The following is a 16468-nucleotide window of genomic DNA, read 5'->3' as shown; positions in this document are numbered from 1 at the left end:
TGTTTCAATAAATAAGCTAAACCCACCGGCCCTCCTCAACATTCCGATTTAATAATCCGGCCCTTGAATGAAGCTAATTGAATAGCCCTGACCTAGGGGCATAACATTACTCACTTCTCATGCAATTCACTTCATATAGTATAGCAGTACATAAGTCAAGTCTCAACTCTTGTTTAAGACATTGTTCATAAGCAAAAAATATGCTTAATCCAATATGGAATGGTAATGCTTGAAAGTTCTGTTTTCTCCGATTTGAGGTACAGTGGATAACTTTGGTTATACCAGCTATAATCCTCTAGATAGAAAGGTCATCTTGGACTTAAATTGAAGCTTATAAACTTGGGAAGTTTTTCATGTACATTTGAGGCAGTGATATATATAATAAAATGCTTGAAAATGATCACTTTTGATGACAATTCGTCAGGCGGACAGCCATTTTTTTTGTGGGTGCCATGTTGAGGGTGATATTTGACAGCAAAAAGGCAGCAATCCCCAGAATCTTTTTTCTGCTAGTTTCCCCTATGTGTCAGGAAACACCATGCAAAATTTTAGGGTTATATGGCCATTTATGTAGCTGCAGTACCTTAATATTCAAAATTACATCATTCCGCCAAAAGCTTTTCCCAAAAAGGATGTTTTTTGGCCCCTGAGACCAAACGGGGCCGACTTGGGTGTGGTCGTTATCAACTTGTGATGGCCCAAGGTATAAGATAATAGGAAATAATAGTGAAAAAAAGGTAGCAAAAACATCCTGAGGAGTGGACCTGGCTCCCAGCCTAATAGGCTGCCCAGCCCCAGTTGTCATTCAGACCTTAGCCACAAGGGTCCAGGCCTGGCAAGCCATCCCCTATGAACATCATAAAGCGAGGTTATTCGCTCCAATTCGCTCACAGACCCCCGCGATTTCAGGCGGTCGTCGAGACTTCGGTGGGTGAGAAGCAATGTAGCTCACGTGCTTTGCGCCGAAATTCAAAACCTGTTGAAAAAAGGGGCGATAGAATTAGCCGTTCGTTTTCTAAAGGGGGCCAGGAGGTTGAACCCCTCCCACCCCACTTCCATACTGGCTTGGGACCTCTCCACGGTCCATGGGGCCCTGAAGAGTCCCCCATTTGAGCCGCTACAGTCAGCTGACCTTAAGCCACTTTCGCTGAAAACTGCTCTGCTGCTGGCTCTGGCATCAGTTAAGCGAGTGGGAGATCTGCAGGCACTCTCAGTGAGCCCTTCCTGCCTTGAGTTTGGAGTAGGTGACTCCAGAGTCACACTCAAACCGAGGCATGGCTATGTTCCTAAAGTGCTCTCAACTCCGTTTAGGGCACAGGTCATTACATTATCAGCTCTTCCTCCCACGGAGAACGATGGAGAGGCTAATCTGCTCTGTCCTGTGAGAGCTCTAAAAATTTACCTGGAGCGTTCTGCGCCGTTTAGGCAATCAGAACAGCTTTTTGTTTGCTTCGGCGGCCGCACCAAAGGGTCTCCAGTCACGAAGCAGAGGCTATCTAGATGGATAGTGGACACTATCTCCCTAGCATATGAGGCCGTGGGTCTTGCCCCATAGGCGCTAGAGCCCATTCTACAAGAGGCATGGCCTCCTTGGGGGCCTGGTCTAGTGGTGTACCAATCCAAGACATATGTGCGGTGGCTGGCTGGTCCTTGCCGTCAACTTTTGTGAGATTTTACAACATGGAGGTTCCTTGCCTGCAGGCTCGAGTCCTCTCATTATGATATCAGACCCGACGGTGTCCGGTCTTATCAGTCTATCTATTACTGTCCATAAGCACAGATGTCCTGGCTCCTATGCTCCAGCCCCCTATTCATGAAGCCCGACTCAGGTCCGGTTACTGTCACTTACGTTGGGGCTTATATGGTTTGCTTCTGTGAGCCTCGGGATGCTCCCTGGGCTCCAGTGGTATTATGTTTGGAGCGAGCCTGGCTCTTATGCTCCATCCCCTTATTCATGAAACCCGACTCAAGTCCGGTTACTGTCACTTATGTTGGGGTTATAATGGCTTGTTTCTGTGAGCCTCGAGATGTTTCCCTAGGCTCAAGTAGTATGCAGCCAGTTACTAATAGTGCGGCATGTTACATTGCGTCCCCACTGCGTATTAGCTACGCAATACGAAGTGACCATTCTTGAAAGGTAACGTACTCGGTTACTAACTTTAGTATTGCGTAGCCTGCCGCATTATTGCAAACTGTCAGAGGTTGTTGCTTCAGTCAATTAAACCTGCTATTTTGGCGAATTCCAGCCTATTTACATTTACATTTAGTCATTTAGCAGATGCTTTTATCCAAATCGACAAATTAGCACTAAAATAAGCAAGTCATTGTGAGGAGGCAAAAACAACACAAGAAGTGCTCAAAATACCAAGTGCAGTCATTACTCAGAGTAGCATAATCCAGACAAAGGAGGATCGCTTTTAAAAGGAGGATTTCGCGTGTTTTTAATGAGGTTAAGTGCTCATGGAAGAGATGAGTTTTCAGTTGTCTTTTGAATGTTGTCAGGGATTCTGCATTCCAGATGACGGTGGGGAGATCATTCCACCAGCATGGAACCGTGAATGAGAATGTTCTGGAGAGTGATTTTTTAGCTCTCTGTGATGGTACCACGAGCCTTTGCTCATTGACTGATCGTAGGCTTCTGGTAGGGATGTAGACTTGTAGGAGCGAGTGAAAGTAGGAGGGAGCTGAGCCTGTGATAGATCTGTAAGCAAGCGTCAATGCCTTGAACTTTATGCGAGCAGCGAGTGGTAGCCAGTGCAGAGAGATGAACAGAGGAGTGACGTGGGCCCTTTTGGGCTCGTTGAAGACAAGACGGGCTGCAGCGTTCTGAATCATTTGTTGAGGTTTAGTTGCGCATGATGGAAGTCCAGCCAGAAGAGCATTGCAGTAATCCAGCCTAGATATGACCAGGGCCTGGACGAGAAGTTGTGTTGCATGCTCAGTTAGGAAAGGCCTGATCTTCCTGATGTTGTGCAGTGCAAACCGGCATGATCGAGTTGTCTGTGTAATTTGGTCTGTGAAGGTCAGCTGGTCATCAAATATTACTCCAAGATTTCTGACTGACCTTGATGGGGTGATTGATGATGAATCTATCTGGATGATGAAGTCGTGTTGTAGAGACAGATTGGCAGGGATGACGAGAAGCTCAGTCTTTGCCAGGTTGAGCTGCAGGTGATGTTCCTTCATCCATGCCGAGATGTCAGCCAGACAGCTTGAGATCCGTGCCGCTACTGTGGGATAATCTGGTTGAAATGAGAGGAAGAGCTGTGTGTCATCAGCATAGCAATGGTAAGAGAAACCATGTGCCTATATGATGTATCCCAGTGATGTGGTGTAAATGGAGAAGAGGAGGGGTCCAAGCACTAAACCCTGTGGAACCCCTGTGGTCAGTTGATGTGCTTTGGATACCTCGCCTCTCCATGCGACCACCTGTGAGATAGGACTCAAACCATTGGAGAGGAGTACCTGTGATGCCCAGTGATGAGAGGGTGGACATAAGGATCTGATGATTCACAGTGTCGAAGGCAGCAGACAGATCCAGGAGAATGAGAACTGGAGATTTGGAAGCAGCTTTTGCGGTCCGTAGGGCTTCTGTGACTGATAGCAATGCAGTCTCGGTTGAGTGCCCTTTCTTGGAGCCAGATTGGTTGACATCCAGCTGGTTGTTCAGAGACAGGAAGGATGTTACTTGGTTGAAAGCAGCTCGTTCAATAGTTTTCGCAATGAATGGTAGGAGAGAGACAGGTCTGTAATTCTCTACAAGTGATGTGTTTAATGTTGTTTTTAAACACATGTTTAAAAGCAGTGGAGTTACCTGAGCCTGCTTGAATGCTGTAGGGAAAATGCCAGTATGGAGGGATGAGTTGATGATGTGTGTGGTGAAGGTAGAAGTTGCTGGTAGAAGTATAGGAGAGATGGCTTGTAGAAGGTGTGAGGGGATGGGGTCTAGAGGGCAGGTGGTAGGATGCCTGGAGATGAGAAGTTTAGATACTTCTTCCTCAGTTAGTAGTGGAGCGGTTAAGTGATATAATCGTTCATTTTATGATACAAGCGTGAAAATTGGCATGAGCAGTCTCCATGGGTCACTTGACAAGAAAATTGTCCGAGCCACTTGAAATTTCAAGATTTTTAATTTTTCAAGATGGCTGACACCTTAGAGGAGCAGTTAATTGATATAGTGGTTTATTTGGTGATACAAGCATGAAAATTGGCATGAGCAGTCTCTGATGGTCACTAGACAATAAGCCACCCACAGCTACTTGAAATTTCAAGATGGTGGCCAGTTTTCAAGATGGCCGACACCTTAGTGGAGCAGTTAAGTGATATAGTGGTTTATTTGGTGATACAAGCATGAAAATTGGCATGAGCAGTGTCTGTGGGTCACTTGACAATAAGCCACCTACAGCTACTTGAAATTTCAAGATGGCGGCCATTTTTCAAGATGGCCGACACCTTAGTGGAGCAATTAGGCTCATGGCAATTTTCATACTTGTATCACCAACTAAATGATTTCTTAAGCCTAATTGCTCCACTAAGGTGGTGGCCATCTTGAAAAATGTCCGCCATCTTGAAATTTCAAGTGGCTCGGACAATTTTCTTGTCATGGAGACTGCTCATGCCAATTTTCATGCTTGTATCACCAAATAAACCACTATATCACTTAACTGCTCCACTAAGGTGTCGGCCATCTTGAAAAATGGCCGCCATCTTGAAATTTCAAGTGGCTCAGACAATTTTCTTGTCAAGTGACCCATGGAGACTGCTCATGCCAATTTTCACGCTTGTATCATAAACTGAACGATTCTGCCAAACATAAGCACTTAGCCGCTCCACTATAGTGGAGAGAAGGAGGAGAGAAGATTATTGGCTGTGGGTGTGGTTGGTCTGGGTTCCTGTGTGTGTGGAGTTAAGAACTGACTGCTGATAGTTGTTTTGTTGGTGAAGAAGTTAGCAAAATCATCATCAGTTAACAAGGAGGTAGGTGGTGGTGGAGGTGGACAGAAGAGAGAGTTGAATGTCTTGAAAAGTGATCGTGTATTGGAGGTGCTGTTGATCTTGTTGTGGAAATATGAAGATTTTGCAGCATGAACATCCACAGAAAAGGAAGAAAGCAGAGACTGATACATACTCAGGTCAGATGTGTCTTTTGATTTGCGCCATTTCCTCTCCGCTGCCCTGAGTTTGGTCACAAACATCTTCGGGGGTGAACACCACTCAACGAACAGGTTCCACTTCAGGGCGTAAGCATGCCTCGTAAAGGGTGCTCTCGCATAAGTGATGGTGTCTATGACTGCTTGTGGTAGATCACCTAGAACCTCCGCGTCCCGTCCAGGGACCAGACACAGAGTTTCCAGAGGTCTGGACGAGGTGGCATACGGTGCCCCGTCCCTGAGAAAGAAGGTCCTCCCTCAGAGGAATGGGCCAGGGAGGGTGACAACTGGCAATGGGACAAGTCCGGAGAGTCAAACAGATCTATCTGTGCGGCCCTGAAGTGGTCTCAAATCAGCTGGACTGCCTGAGGATGGAGTCTCCATTCTTCCTGGGCCACAGGCTGTTGTGAGAGCTCGTCTACGGCACGATTGAGCAGGCCGGGGATATAAGTGGCACGAAGCGACCTCAGATGCTTCTGACTCCATAGGCTAGGTGGTGGGTGAGTTGAGTCATGCGAGGGGAGCTTAGACCACCTTCATGGTTGTTGTACGCAACGGTCGCAGTGTTGTCCGTACGGACCAGTACATGCTTGTGGAGCAGCTGCATTTTGAGGCGTCTCAGAGCAAGGTTTACTGCTAGCAACTCAAGGCAGTTGATGTGCCAATGCAGTTGGGGGCCCGTCCAGATCTCCGCTACTGCATGCCCCTTGTACGTGGCCCCCCAGCCGGTGTTTGATGCATCTGTGAAGACCACAGCATACCTGGACTCTTGTTCTAGGGGCACTCCGGCCCGGAGAAACGAAGAGTCTGACCAGGGCTAAGGGTTTGGTGCCAGGCCGGGGTGGCTGTGAAGCCAGTGCTGAAGTGGTGTTACTGTGGATGCCATATGCCCCAGGAGCCTCTGAAATTTTTTCTCTTGACAGTATTTAATCAGGAATCATTCAGTAATGGCCTGTGTCGCGGGAGGATGGAGTAATGAAAGTACGCAGCCTTCAGGTCGATCGCTGCGAACCAATCTCGGGCACGGATGCATGCGAAAATGCGTCTCTGCGTTAGCATCTTGAACGGAAGCCTGTAAAGGGCCAGATTTAAGACTCACAGGTCCAGGATTGTCTATAACCCACCGCCTTTCTTGGGTACAATGAAGTACGATCTGTAGAAGCTGGTCTTCATCTCGGCTGGAGGGACTGGCTCAATCGCATCCTTCACCAGTAGGACTGTGGTCTCTGCGCGCATGACAGGGGCACGTTCGCTCAACACTGAAGTGTAACGAACACCGCTGAATTGGGGCGGATGCCGGCCAAACTTAATCGTATAGCCAAGTCTGATGGTACGGAGGAGCCAGCTGGACCGGCTGGGAAGCACTTTCCAGACTTCCACGAACCGGGCCAGGGGAAGCAGAGGCACCACAGATGTACCCAGGGTGGGGTAGCGACAGGCCCGGCCCTAACCAATTTGGTGCCCTAGGCAAGATTTTAAGTGGCGCCCCCTTGCATTGCAGTACAGTGCACTGTTAGTGTACATATACTCACAAGAAACTTAATAGCTTTGTTTTAGACATTATTTTATTTAACTAAAACAATTGCACATTCAAAATACTAATTATAATAATAATAATAATAATAAAATTATATTAGTAATTCATATATTAGTAATAATTTAAATTATTGTCATTACAATGAAATTCTAATTAGCAGAATGCAAAAGAATCAGTAAACTGCAGTATAATATTGCTAGTTATGCTCTAACATTAATGATGTGCACTTTAACACAGGTGTAAATTTTAACATGATAAACACACTTTATAGACTATGAGCTGTAACACAGTTAACAGCTGGCGTTACAACTATGGAATTATTATTATGATTATTAATGGTATTTTGATTGATTATTACAAGCTGGGAAAACGTGAGATAATGATGTCAATGAAATTAACATTAATACACCTGCTGATTTGATCTAATATTTACACATTTGTCCAAGGAAGGAACTCATATTACTATTTTCCATAATAATAGTGCTAGGCTTATCTGTTAGAACCATTGACTGTAAATATTTTGGTTAGAACTAGCAGATAGCGCTGGTTATTTATAGATTAGCTTACCACCATGTATGCTAATGACTAATGGCATTATTGATCATCGTTCTGTAACATCAAAATAATATCATTAACATCATCTTTACTGTAACATTACCTTTGTCTTTGTCGCGTTTTTCCTCCTCTTCTTTTCTTTTTTTCCTCCCCTAAGCACCAGATAATTTGGGACGCTTTGACATATTAACTTTTTTTGACGCAATAAAAACAAAAACCGAATGGCGGCCGCGGGTAAAAGAAGTCTGATTGGTGGAAGTGTATATGTGTGATCCCTTCAACTCCCCCCTGGTCACGTTAAAGTAAGAATTTATAAGAGAAATTCAATGCCATTAGAAAAATGTGATCACAAAAAAAAAAAAAAAAGAAAGAAAGAAAGAAAGTCAATGCCATGTAAATCCCATTATTGCTCCACTCGTTGCAGTGTTAATGAAGTACAATAAAAGCGGAAAGTTCCTTACGCGGCTCTGGCGCCCCCCCTAGGGTATACGGCGCCGGCGCCCTTAGCATTTGCCTATACTGCCTATGCCACGGGCCGGCCCTGGGTCGGGAGGTGGCTGACAGGGACCTGGCTCGGAAGGCGGCGGCAGGAAGACACCCTCGTCGACGAGCAGGCGGAGGATCTGCCACCCCCAGACGGGTGGAAGCAGCAGCGGGCCGCCGGGGCAGGATGTGCCGGATGGCCTCAGTCTGCTTCTGGGTGGCAGAGAACTGTTGGACGAAGTTCTCCACCGCGTCGCCAAACAGCCCAACCTGGGAAATGGGGGAGTCCAGGAACCGAGTCTTGTCGGCATCGGACAGGTTGAGCCAGAGATGGCGCTCCTGGACCTCTAAGGTAGACATCGCCTTTAATAATAGCCAGCTTAAACGTTTTCGGTACATATCCTAGTGACAACGAAGAATTAGTGATATTAAGGAGAGGATCTATGACCTCTGGAAGCATCTATTTCAGTAGCTTAGTCAGTATAGGGTCTAACATACGTGTTGTTGATTTAGATGATTTAACGAGTTTAGACAATTCTTCCTCTCCTATTGCAGCGAATAAATAAATAAAAATGTATGTTTGAGCTCATGCGCATATGTCATTAAAATAAATGTTTCATTTAGAATTGTTGCATGAAGTCTCCCTTTTTAGTTGCAGGGTTGTAACAATATACATTTAATTTCTTCTTGTGCCATCTAAGGTTCATTGTGTCAACTTTGACCATTAGCTGGCGCTTATCCCTTTTTTTGTTACACAGCTGAAAAAATTAGGAAGCAGTGCTGGTAGAATGCATGAAGTTAAATCACCACTTAGGATTGGTCACTTGTCTGTTTCTTTGAATCTGTTGATTTGTCAAACATGCAATTGCAAGTTTCTCATTTACTCCTGATAATAAGTCATCTGAGGTTATTCATTACAGCCACAGTAAACTCTGAAGACCAATTATAGCCATTATCGTTTGCTGTTGAGTAAATGTGCACCTCAGGGTGCTGTTAACACCTGTGCTGAATGCAGAGATGATCTATTCATTAGAGGTGTGAAAGCAACCTCACAGAAAGCAGAAAGTACTGATGCAATAGCTGCTGCTCATTATTCATGGGTCAGTTATATAATATTTTGTTTTGATATATTTTAAAAGTAAATGAAGTAGAACTTTTATTCGACAAGTAGATATACAAAGAAATCCTCTCGGTGCAGGTGCCAACAGTACAGAGAAACACATTACCTATATTACCCCCACCCAAAAAAACAAAACAAAGAGAGCTAATGTTCTTCTCAGTCAGACATTGTTACTAATAACTCTTGTGGCAGCCTGATTCAGTTCTCTCACAGTATTAACAACAATTACATTTACCTTCCGGTAGCTCAAACAGTAGAGCATTGGTGCTTGCAACGCCAAGGTCATGGGTTCGATTCCCAGGAAAAGCAAGAGCTGATAAGAATGTAAATGTGTAACTTGAAATGTAATGTAAGTCGCTTTGGATAAAAGTGTCTGCCAAATGCATAAATGTAAAACTTAATATGTGGAATATGTAATGATGCTTTATATCATTTTAAAAACAGAAACACAAGCTAAAACACTTCGTTCTGAAACAGTATCAGTTATCATTTTTTAAAATGACAGTATAGAAGATTTGGCCCATATCGGCTTTTATGATACTGTTATGGTACTTGCGACGTGAATGTAGACCACCCGTTGCAGTGTTGTCTGTCCGAACCAATATGTGCTTGTCCTGAAGCAATGGTCAAAACCGGCGCAGAGCCAGCAGATCTGCTGGCAACACGAGGCAGTTGATATTAAAGCCCTGCACAGGCCTCAAATCTAGGCCCTAGCCCGGCCCGGCACTATGTTGCAGCCATTAAAATAGGTCAGTTTTGTTTTCAATGGCAAAGTAGTTATGTTTCTTTTCATTTCTTTATTAAGTTAATTTAGACAAATGTTCCGAGCAATTTTTTTTAAAAGTTTTATTTCATTAAAAAAAAAAAAAACGTAATGAGGACCAAGCTTTACTTGGCTATAATAAACAACTTGGCTATAACAAAATCCATAGATATAAAACACTTCAAGCATATCATACAGACAGTTAGTTTAAATGAAGTTTTATGTAACAAAGTTCGGGAGGAGCATGTTCAGGTAATCATCCAATCAGCACAAGAAGAAGCCAGTATAAATAAAGCATTCCCTTACCTCCTGTCTCATGACAAATTTCTCAGCATTTGACTCCGCCCTTGTGCCGTCATGTCTGAGTTAGAGCTCTTCCCCTCTGACGATGATTCTCTCGTCACGGACGAGACTCCATCGCAATCCGCGGATCCAAGGATCGTTCCATCTCCAGCCTCCTCAAACCGGGGACGCCAGCTTCCTCGATTCCCTCCACGCACGCCAAGACGCCAAGGACTCCCCTCACCACCGCCGGAGAGGAATCCACCATCTTCCTCCACGTCTTCACACTCTCCAGCCCACCCAAACATCCCTCCCATAGGGAAGTGGACTGTTAAAGGGCTGAGACAAGCCCTAATTAACTCCAATGTCAACTTTTCTCGCAGATTGAATAAAGCAGATTTATTTAATCTATATGTCTCTTTACAATCTACTAACCCTTCTGTTTCAGCTCCCATTTCATCGGCTCGAACGAGCAAGGCCCGCCGGACCCAGATCACTCGCCCCGCAGCGTCTTCACCTTCCTCACAAGCAGTGCTGGGCCCCGCCCACGCACCACGTCGCTGCAGACCTTCCGCCAGCCTGGGCCGCGCCCCAGTGCCAGTCGCGGAAGGGCTTCAATCTCTTCAATCCAGGTCAACTCTTCTCCTCAGCCCCTCCCACCGCGGCACCGTGCGCTCCAGATCCCTGCAACACGGACTAAATATCAGCTCCTCAAACGTTCCTTCTCCCTCCTAAAGTTACCTCTTTCAATTTTCCCTATTTTCAAGTGCCAGGTGCTCACCCTAGCGTGAGGATGCCTCCGTTAGCCGGACAAGCGCCAACGCAATTTCTTCCCCTTCCTCACTATCCTCATTTCTTTCCTCCTCCACCTGTACCGGGGGCTGACATTTGCGTGAGGATGCCTCCACAAAATGCCACAGCACCGGCCCTCCCTCCTATCAACCCTCTCCTCGCTCGATCTCCCTTCTCTCTCTATTCAGCTACTCCTCAACCAGCATCTTCAAACGCCATCCCCGCAGAACCTCCGCCAGTGACAAACAGCATCAGAGCTCAAATCCTCGCAGGTGCGGATGTGGACTTGGGCTCTCTACTGTCAATGTTCCCCATGTCAGAATCCAATCGCCAGGTGGACTGCAGCGACATATCCGTCACTTTAAAAAATAATATGCAGGTTTCATCACGTACTCTGTCGTTGGCCGAATTTTGTATCGCTTTCAACCGCTATACCGAAGTTACAGTATATGCTCTGCTTTTCCCCATAGACAGCGCGAGCTGAACGATTACCTTTCTATCATAGCGGAGCTCACGCTGTCTTATGGGGGTAGTCAACTCAAAATCTTTCCCTGAGGAAAAATTTGATTCAGTCGTTGCTATAGGAGAGGAAGAATTTACTAAACTCGTTAAATCATCTAAATCTACAACATGTATGTTAGACCCTATACCAACTAAGCTACTGAAAGAGATGCTTCCAGAGGTCATAGATCCTCTTCTTAATATCATTAATTCATCTTTGTCTCTAGGATACGTACCAAAAAACTTTAAGCTGGCTATGATTAAACCGCTTGTTAAAAAACCGCAACTTGATCCTACAGAATTAGTCAATTACAGGCCGATCTCGAATCTACCTTTTCTGTCAAAGATACTAGAAAAAGCAGTGTCTTCACAACTATGTTCCTTTCTTGAAAGAAATGATATCTGCGAGGATTTCCAGTCCGGATTTAGACCGTACCATAGTACCGAGACTGCTCTCGTTAGAGTAACAAATGATTTGCTCTTATCATCCGATCGTGGTTGTGTCTCTCTATTAGTGTTACTCGATCTTAGTGCTGCGTTTGACACCATTGACCACAACATTCTTTTAAATAGACTAGAAAACTATGTTGGAATTAGTGGAATTGCACTAGCATGGTTTAAATCATACTTATCTGACCGTTATCAGTTTGTAGCAGTAAATGAAGAGATGTCTCATCGATCACAAGTTCAGTATGGAGTACCACAAGGCTCAGTACTAGGACCGCTGCTGTTCACTCTGTACATGCTACCCTTAGGAGATATCATTAGGAAACATGGAATTAGCTTCCACTGTTATGCGACGATACTCAGCTCTATATTTCTTCAAAACCTAACGAAACTTATCAATTCACAAAATTAACGGAATGCAAATAGCTGTAAATAAAAATGAGAAAAACTATCTCTTGACTCAAGGTTTTAAACCCGGCGTAGAATGTCAGCCCACGCAAAACATCATCTGCGATAATCTTCAGTCCTCTCTAGCAGAGCCTGAAGTAGTAGACAATCTATTTAAAAAAAGAAATCGAATCAGGTTTCATGATCGGCCCCTTCGAGGCCCCCCCGTTCGACAAATTTCGCATTAGCCCCATAGGCGTGGCTACTATAAAATTTTTAGGGAAAAAGCGTATGATAATAGATCTCTCAGCCCCTCATAACTCTCCATATCCAAGCATTAACAGTCTTATCCCCCTCGAAGAGTATTCTCTTAATTACCATGACATCGAACAAGCCATAACCATGATCAAAATAGCCGGTCGCGGCGCATGGTTGGCAAAAGTAGATATCACTTCTGCTTTTAAAGTCATGCCAATCCACCCAGATTCGTGGCATTTATTCGGCGTGAACTGGCAGAAAAAGTTTTATTTTGCGGTGCGTTTAACATTCGGTTGCAAAAGCAGCCCCAAAATCTTCGACACTCTATCAGAAGCCATATGTTGGATCCTTTCCAACAGTTACGCAATTCCTTACCTTCTCCATCTGCTCGATGATTTCTTAATCATTTCACCTCACGACGCCATCCCCGCGGCACAACTCCTCACGGTGCAAAAAGTTTCCGCCGAGCTAGGGATTCCGTTAGCCCAGGAGAAAACAACAGGGCCAACTACATCCATCGAGTTCTTGGGCATCAATCTGGACTCAGTTAAATTCCAGGGTTCACTGCCTAAGGAAAAAAATTGATCGAATAATTTTAATCGATCAATTTGCGTCACGTCTGCAACATGCGTCGCGTCTGAACGCGTTGTTGTCTTTGGAGCTCCATCGATTTGATTTATAATTCTTGATTTTCTCTTTAAACTCACTTACAATGAACATTTTCTACTTTTCCTCACCTCATAGTTACAACGCGGACTGTTGAGCAGACGCGTCTCAAGCCTATTAGTGATCCAACATCGGATACTCTTATAGGTTACTCCTATAAGTAATATTACTCCTGTGGATCACGGCTTCTCCACACTCACTTCCAAACCAAAAAAATGTTTCACCTATCGTGCGTCTACTCTACATCCGTACCACTAAAAAGACGGATTATATCCAAGACTTCAGTCATAAATTAGTATTAATATTGATAGCATCACTGGTAGCGTCGTTGCTAACTTACTGTCCATCTGTTAAAATGGCGAATATATCAGATGTAAGTAGTCTACCTTTTTGTGCAGGTGAGGACACATTTGAGCTGCACGCACTGCAGTCTGAGCTGGAAGCTGTTGAGAAACAGATCCACGACCTTTTAGTGAGACAAGCCGAGCTGATAGACCGGCGTTTAATTCTTGAAACATCACGCGCCGATGCACACAAATCAGTGATTAACGTTACTAACCCGCTGACTCCGACCTCGTCTACTCCGTGCGTTTCTCAGCATCGGTCCCGCGCGCCGAGGTCGCGATTAGCCATGGTCTCGTTCACTCCGGCTCCAACACGCCACCACGAAGCCTGGATGGTTCCGCAGAAGACGCGAGTCAGGTCTAGACCAAGACTCTCTCCGACCCTCCCGGTTTTCGAGATATCCACCCAAAACCGCTTCTCCCCTCTTCGCGAAACCGAACGCGATGCTGTGATCATCGGCGATTCCATCGTTCGGCACGTACATGCTACGGTAGGTAAAAGTAAGGTGCACAGTCACTGCTTTCCTGGTGCTCGCGTTTCTGAAATCACGGCTCGCGTTCCCGAGATTCTGAACGATAACGAGCGTGTCGGAACTGTGGTCCTGCACGCGGGAGTGAACGACATCAGGCTGCGCCAGACGGAGGTTCTGAAGAAAGACTTCAGGAATCTGATCGATACGGTACGCAGCACATCGCCTGAAACAACGATCATTGTGTCAGGACCGCTTCCCACGTACCGACTAGGACATGAAAAGTTTAGTAGGTTATTCGCGCTAAATGAATGGTTAATGTCATGGTGTAATGAGCAGAAACTGCTCTTTGTAAATAATTGGAATCTGTTTTGGGATCGTCCTAGGCTCTTCCACGCTGATGGCTTACACCCAAGCAGATTCGGAGCAGATCTTCTGTCGGATAATATCTCCAAAATGTTAAATACCTTTTGACTAGTAAGTCCAAATCATAGTCTCTGCTGCACCAATTTAACTGATATAAATACTAGTGTAGAACATTGCATAGAAACTGTGTCTATTCCTCGTTTAATGAGATCAAATAATAAATCTACTGCAGGATCTAGGAAAAATCTAATTGTTATTAAAACAGAAAATGTTGCTATTAGTAAACAAAAACTATTTCTAAATCTAGGTCTTCTAAACATTAGATCACTCACACCTAAGGCAGTTATTGTAAATGAAATAGTCACAGATAATAGCTTCGATGTACTTTGCCTTACTGAAACCTGGCTTAAACCAAATGATTATTTCGGTCTAAATGAGTCTACTCCATCAGGATTCTCCTATAAACATGAGCCCCGTCTGATTGGTCGTGGCGGCGGTGTTGCAACAATCTATAGAGATATTCTCAATGTTACTCAGAAAACGGGTTATAAGTTTATTTCGTTTGAAGTACTTGTACTAAATGTTACGCTCTCAGATGTAAGAAAAACATCCCTATTATCTCTAGCATTGGCTACCGTATATAGACCGCCTGGGCCTTACGCTGATTTCCTAAAAGAGTTTGCAGATTTTCTCTCAGATCTATTGGTCAATGTCGATAAAGCATTAATTGTTGGAGATTTTAACATACACATAGATAATCCAAATGATGCGTTAGGGGCTGCGTTTACAGATTTATTAAACTCCTTTGGGGTCAAGCAAAACGTTACCGGACCAACTCATCGTTTTAATCATACACTCGATTTAATTATATCACATGGAACCGATCCAACCGATATAGATATCATTCCACAAAGTGATGATGTCACTGACCATTACATGGTAACTTGCATATTACGTACTCCTGTAATATGTCATGCTGCGCCGCGTTATCGACAAGGCAGAACAATCCTTCCATCCACCATAGATAATTTTTCAAATTGCTTATCTGATCTGTCTCAGCTGCTGCCTGAACCCAAACAAACAGATGAACTAGAGGAACTAACTAGCACTATGAGCACCATTCTCTCTAGAACATTGGATATTGTTGCACCCATTAAATTAAAAAAGGTCAGAGAGAAAATTAAAGCACCATGGTACAACAATACTACGCATGTTCTAAAGAGAGAAACCCATAATTTAGAACGTAAATGGAAACAAACTAATTTAGAGGTCTTTAGAATCGCATGGAAAGACAGTATGTCACGTTATAAAAAGGCCCTAAAAGCAGCCAGGGCTGAGCACCTCCGCAAACTAATAGAAAACAACCAAAACAATCCTAGGTTTTTATTTAACACCGTGGCTAGACGTTAAACAAATAAACAGACGTCACCTGAACAAAATATCCCGTTACAGTTTAGTAGTAATGATTTCATGAACTTCTTCACTGAGAAAATAGAAAGCATCAGAACCACAATTGTAAACGTTCAATCCTCAATCGCGCCTTATAATTCAGCCTCAATTATCACCCCGCAAGAACAATTACAGTGCTTTACAACTATAGAACAAAAAGAGTTAAATAAACTTATCACCTCATCTAAAACAACAACATGTTTATTAGACCCTATACCAACTAAACTACTGAAAGAAGTGTTACCTGTAGTGGAAGAGCCTCTCCTCAATATTATTAACTCGTCTTTATCTTTAGGTCATGTTCCAAGAACATTTAAACTGGCAGTTATAAAACCTCTCATTAAGAAACCACAATTAGACCCACATAATCTAGCAAATTATAGACCCATTTCAAATCTTCCTTTTATGTCTAAAATACTAGAAAAAGTTGTGTCCGCCCAACTGGGCTCTTTCTTGCAAGAAAATGACATCTATGAAAAGTTTCAGTCTGGATTCAGACCACATCATAGCACTGAAACTGCGCTCGTTAAAATCACAAATGATTTACTATTAGCTTCTGACCAAGGCTGTATCTCAATACTAGTTTTACTTGATATTAGTGCTGCGTTCGATACTATAGATCACAAAATACTCTTAGATCGACTACAAAATTATACTGGTGTTCAAGGACAAGCATTAAACTGTTTCAGCTCATACTTATCTGACCGCTACCATTTTGTCTATTTAAATGGAGAAAAATCTATCATAACTTCAGTAAACTATGGAGTGCCGCAAGGATCTGTGTTAGGCCCTCTGTTATTCTCAATATATATGTTGCCACTTGGAAATATTATAAGGAAACATGGAATTAGTTTCCATTGTTATGCTGATGACACTCAAATCTATATTTCATCACGGC

The sequence above is a fragment of the Squalius cephalus genome, assembly GCF_949319135.1.
Source record: "Squalius cephalus genome assembly, chromosome: 4".
Classification (NCBI taxonomy): domain Eukaryota; kingdom Metazoa; phylum Chordata; class Actinopteri; order Cypriniformes; family Leuciscidae; genus Squalius; species Squalius cephalus.
This window is presented reverse-complemented; position numbering follows the sequence as displayed.